This window comes from Tamandua tetradactyla, chromosome 8 (genome assembly GCF_023851605.1).
Source record: "Tamandua tetradactyla isolate mTamTet1 chromosome 8, mTamTet1.pri, whole genome shotgun sequence".
Classification (NCBI taxonomy): Eukaryota; Metazoa; Chordata; class Mammalia; order Pilosa; family Myrmecophagidae; genus Tamandua; species Tamandua tetradactyla.
In genome coordinates this window covers 88,472,670-88,478,726 of record NC_135334.1, presented here as the reverse complement: position 1 = coordinate 88,478,726, position 6,057 = coordinate 88,472,670, and the positions used below count along the sequence as shown (strand labels likewise).

General features: G+C 42.2%; 1 pseudogene; it reads left to right on the top strand.

Annotated features, from left to right (window-relative positions):
• The first annotated feature begins 485 nt into the window (after positions 1 to 485).
• Positions 486 to 1,166, top strand: LOC143643664 (translationally-controlled tumor protein-like; annotated as a pseudogene).
• The last annotated feature ends 4,891 nt before the right edge of the window (positions 1,167 to 6,057 follow it).

Genomic DNA, 6,057 nt, shown 5'->3' with positions numbered 1-6,057 from the left:
GTTTTTGTGTTTTTGCATGGGCAGGTACCTCAAATCGAGCCTGGGTCTCCAGGCAAGAACTCTGCCTGCTGAGGCACTGAGGCCGCCTGATCACAGTGTTTTAAAACAATAAAATAAGCAAACTCAGAGTCAGAATCTAGAATATAGGTTACCAGGGGATGGGTTGGGGATAGGGAATGGGAAGTTAAGGCTTAAAATGTATAGGACTCCTATTTGGAATGATGGAAATGCCTTGGTAATAGATGGCAGTAATGGTAGCACAACATCGTGAACACAATTAACAATACTGAAATATGTATCTGAATGTGATTAAACGGGGACGTGTTAGATTGTATATATGGTAACAGAATAAAAGTTTTAAAAATAATCCATTGAGTTTTTCCGCCCGTCCGCCCTGCCCTCTGTGCAGCTCCGGCTGCTCGGCGCTCTCTGCGAATTCCGGGCTCCTACCACGCCACCGCCATGGTCTCCCTTCAGCCGCCATCATGATCATCTACCGGGACCTCATCAGCCATAATGAGTTGTCCTCCGACATTTACAAGATTCGGGCAATCACGGACGGGCTGTGCCTGGAGGTGGAGGGAAAGATGGTCAGTAGGACAGAGGGTGGCATTGATGATGCGCTCATTGGTGGAAATGCCTGGGGTGAAGGTAACGAAAGCACAGTCATCACTGGTGTTGATATCGTCATGAACCATCACTTGCGAGAAACCAGCTTCACAAAAGAAGCGAACAAGAAGTACATCAAAGATTACGTGAAATCAATCAAAGGCTTGAAGAATAGAGACCAGAAAGAGTAAAACCTTTTATGACAAGGGGCTGCAGAACAAATCAAGCACATCCTTGCTAATTTCAATAACTATCAGTTCTGTATTGGTGAAAACATGAATCCAGATGGTATGGCTGTTCTCCTGGACTACCTTGAGGACGGTGTGACCCCATATATGATTTTCTTTAAGGATGGTTTAGAAATGGAGAAATGTTAACAAATTTGTCAATTCCTTGGATCTGTCACCTGTCATAAGTGGCTGCTGCTTTTTATCCACACAATACCAGGACTTAGACAGATGGACTGATGCCATCTTGAACTCATTTATTTTGACCTTGATTTATTTGGAGCGGAGGCATTGTTTTTAAGAAAAACATGTCATATAGGTTGTCTAAAAATAAAAACGCATTTAAACTCAAAATAATAATAATAATCCATTGAACTACATTACAGAATCAGTGAACCCTAAGTTAAACCATGGACTTTCATTAATAGTACATTATAAAAGTGTGCTATCATCGATTGTAACAAATGTCTCACACCAGTGCAAGTTGTTATTGGTAGGGTGGTGTACGGGAACCATGAAAATGGGAATTATGCATGATTGTTCTGTGAATGCATAATTTCTCTAATTTAAAAAAAAGTCAATAATGCTGAGCTTGAGAAACCCCATTGTTCTAGTTTGCTAGCTGCTGGAATGCAATATACCAGAAATAGAACGGCTTTTAAAAAGGGGAATTTAAACAGATGCTAGTTTACAGTTCCAAGGCCGAGAAAATGTCCCAATTAAAACAAGTCTATAGAAATGTCCAATCTAAGACATCCAGGGAAAGATACCTTGGTTCAAGAAGGCAGATGTAGTTAAGGGTCTCTCTCAAGTAAGAAGACACATGGTGAACACAGTCAGGGTTCCTCTCTCAGCTGGAAGGGCACATGGTGAACACAGCATCATCTGCTAGCTTTCTCTCCTGGCTTCCTCTTTCATGAAGCTCCCCAGGAGGCATTTTCCTTCTTAATCTCCAAAGGTCCTGGCTGGTGGCCTCTGCTTCTCATGCTCTGCTCTCTCTGAATCTCTTATTGTCCAAAATGTTTCCTCATTTATAGGACTCCAGTAAACCAGTCAAGATCCACCCAAATGGGTGGAGACATGTCATCACCTAATCCAGCTTTACAACCACTCTTGATTTAAACACACCTCTAGGGAGATGATCTGATTACAGTTTCAAAGATACAGTATTGAATAGGGATTATTCTGCCTTTACAAAATGGGGTTTAGATTAAAACATGGCTTTTCTAGGGGACATACATCCTTTCAAACCAGCACACACATCCTAGAAAACGAAGCAACCAGAGCATGAGTAATAGAGGGAACAGTTTTTAAAAGAGTTTCATTAGAAATTAAAGAATTTGGGAATGTTTATCCTGGAGAAGACTTGGGAACCTGAAAAAATGTTTTAGAAAAGCAGAAAAAAAAAATAGAACTATTCTGAGTCCAAACCACCAACATTACTTTCTCTAACTACTGCAATAGAAACCCAAACAGACTCAACATTCAGAAACTTAAGAAAGTCGCTTTTACTCTTGAACATTCATACAGCACTTGATATATGTCAGGCAATATTCTAAGACCTGTTCATATAGCAACACATTTAATTGTCATGACAACCCTATCAAATCCATTTTACAAATGGGAAGACTGAGACACAAAGGTGTGAAGTAACTTGCATGAGATCACAAACTTCAGCATGTAGTAGAGTCAGGATTTGAACTCAGGAGCTTCTGCAATATTGCTATGCTGCATTAGAAAAAGCCTGGGCTCCAATCCCAGCTTTACCTTTCCTAGCTGTGTAAGATGGCGTGCCATTCACCTCCAGTGTTCCCTCTTCCTGTATAAAAAGAACGGTTGGATAATTATTAACATTTACTGGGTTATGATGAATAGTGATGAATATAGTTCTCTCAACATCCTGAGGAAGGACACAGTTATTATCTTCATCTTACACGCATGAGGGTTGTGAGGTTTAGAGAGGTTGAGTGATTTTCTCAGGGTCACACAGCTAGGAAGTGGCAGAGTCAGGATTTAAACTCACATCTGTCTGACTCCAGAACCTGTTTTTAACCATGAAGTCATTACGTTTGCAAGATTGTGATGATTATAACATAGAAAAGCTATGAAAGTTACTTGCCATAGAGTAAGCAATTAATGACAGCTGTTTGTAATTATATTATCAATCATATATATTAGCTTCATGACCAGTTCAACCAGATGTGCAGATTCCAATACAGTATTCTAGTCATAAGAACAAGATCAGCGGAAAGTGGGTGATAAAGTGACTTATGTATGGACCACAATTCTTTAGCATCTACTCCATAATCCTGAGCCTCAGCCTCCCTGATGAAGCAATGTCACTTTTGATTCATATGTCCTGCTCTGTGCATAGTCTACTATTCATAGAACAGGAGTGGGAGGAACAGGGACAGTGTGAGGCTAATTTAATGTCAAGGTTCCACCAGCCCATACATTTCATAGATTCCACTTAGTCATAATTTTTAAAAAAAGAAAAGAAAAGATGAATGTGAAACCTTGTGCAAAACCAGAAAAGTCACCATGTACTGCACTGAAAATAGAACCACCGCTCACCTGAGAGTCAGTTCTATCTGGGAAGGATTTTGTTTAAATCAATTGCTGGATTTCATTGTAGGAAACACTGTATATGAGTGTTTTCCACAGAGAGGAGGTGGCATCTGCTTAGCAATTATGGAGGCTGTAGGTTTGGCAGCACACAGAATATGCCTGCAATGGCTTTTTAAAGAGGGAATTACGGCCAAAGGGATGTCAGACAGGAAGAGACCAAGTTGCTGCTTGCTCAAACTGTGTGCAATAGAGGTAGGTGTAAACAGCAGTGGGAGCCCTGGGGAGGGGGCTGCTAACTGCCTAGTTGGGGGAGAGTGACCAGAGAAACCTTCACAGGGAGGGAATATTTGGGCTGGATATTGAAGGATGAATAGGAGTTTTCCAGGTGGAAAAAGGGACAGCACTACAAGAGTTCTGTGACCTAATAGAACGTGGCTCACTCCTGTACTAGCTGTTTGTGACTACAGCCCAGGGAAAGAGGGGTATGCACAGAGTGGGGAGATGAGGCTGAAAATACAGTCTGGATACAGGTCATAAAGGACCTGCAGCCCCACAAAGGCTTCTGGATGGCACAGTGTAATGGAAAGGATGACCAGCAGTGTAGAATGAATAGAAACAATCTAGGGGCTTGCAGGTTTGGGGTTTGGGAGTGTGTCAAACCTGACTTTGAATCTGAGTTCCGTGATTTATTGACTATTGGTTGAGGATAAAAGACTTATTAAGTTACTTCAGCTGTCCAAGCCATATCCCCATATAACATCCCATATCTATGACATGCCCACTTCACAAGGCTGTGGTTAGGATGAAACAAGGTAAGGTAAACACCTAGCACAGGCAAGGCACAGTGCAGCCTCTTGGTAAATATTAATTCCCCACTTATTGGATAGTTAAGGGGGGACCTATTTCCAACAGGGAAGCGTTGCAATCAGCTTTCTATTTTAAAACAATAAGTCCAAAGGACTGTAGTAAGGAGAGGCTGGCGGCAAAGAGAGAACTCAACTTTATGTGTAGGGTCCTTTGCTCGTCTCAATCTATATATGTTGAGTTTTAATAACTTCAGTTTGAGGGGCGTACTTTCTCAGTATCAGGTATGAGATTCTGGAGCTTCCATTTGTGATTCCAATTGGACCTCTCTCTAAGAAAAGTGGATAATGAGCTGGCTTAGCTGCCTTAGTTTCCCCAGTGGGCCATGACCAGTCTGAAGGCACACAGTTGGAGCAAGTTCATGTTTATTTAGCCGTGTGCAAACTTTCTCACTCCTGTTCTCCATTTCATTCATTCACTCACAAATTTAGCAAACATTTATTGAATGCCAACCAATGAGTAGTTAGGATGGATACTGAGGATACAATTACCCATCAACCTATTGGTAGGGTGCTAGGAGACCTTCATTCTGGTATAAATTATATGACCAGAACTTGAATAAACAGTTACGCTATCCCCTCCCGGAGGCTGCATGTTGCTAAGGCTCCCCACTGGTCAGTGTGATGCATTCTTGACCTTGTGGAAGATAATTAGTAGGACAGAGAACATGGTCCAAGGAAGACAGTCCTGATGGAAAACTACTGGACTATGCCACACTTTATCAAGCTCCAGCTCTACAATCGCAGCACAGAATTGAGATTCTGGGGTCAGAGATCCTGAACCCTGCCGCTCTAAAATGCCAGAAAAAAATAAATGGAAATAAATTTTATTGATGGGCATTAAAAGAAGACAATCATAGCTTCTTATGGCTGGGCTTTAGGAAATACACCCAATGATATTTGGTAAGTCAGAGATTCTTACTTCAAGTCAAGGCAATTTAGAGAGTTAAACAAGGAAGACAAGAAGAACTTTATCAGTGAGTTTAAAAAACAAGCAAAAAACACATCATCAAAAAAAGTGGAATGTATCATGTCAAAATTCCACCTTTCAAGGGTGCATGCATGGTTCAGTGGTAGAATTCTCGCCCTGCATGCGGAAGACCTGGGTTCAATTCCCACACCACACCCCCCCCCCCAAAAATTCTGCCTCTCATTAGAATACCTTAGAACACTTGTCAGTCCCTCCTGAGTTCAGACCATTGTTCTATCCTCTTATGAACCTTCTTGGGAGCTCCTGTGTGCCCAGCCAGCCCAGGAGGCACCTCCTTCCCATCATCCCTCCCCAGGAGGAGAGGTGGACACAGCCGCCCCAGGTCTTCCTCAGAGCACTGTCAGGGCACCCCCAGGAATCAAAGCTGCCCCAAGCCAGGCCTTCCTGAACCTCAGCTTCTAATTTTATTATTATGCATGACAGAACGGGGAATTGATGCTGGGACTTTCTAGCTTGCCGTCATTTTCTCTTCTATCCCTTTTTCTTTCAAATCCAGCCCAAATATAACTTCTTCCAGGCACCATTCCCTTAACTCTCCCTCCAGCGGGTTTGTCACTCTCTCACCCACTGGGCCACCTCTAATGTCTCTAATGTGGCACTTTCGACATTGTACTTTATTGGCTGCGGTATCTTTCTTGCCTGCAATGACATTTACACACAAGATCAAGGACTCTGTCTTGTTCTCTATTTCTCCACTGCTCTGCACAGGGCCTGGCACATGCCAAACAATGCCACTTCGGCTTGTTTGTTTTGTTTTGTTTTACTTAAATTGAATGGTGAAATGGAAGGGAGGGGACTA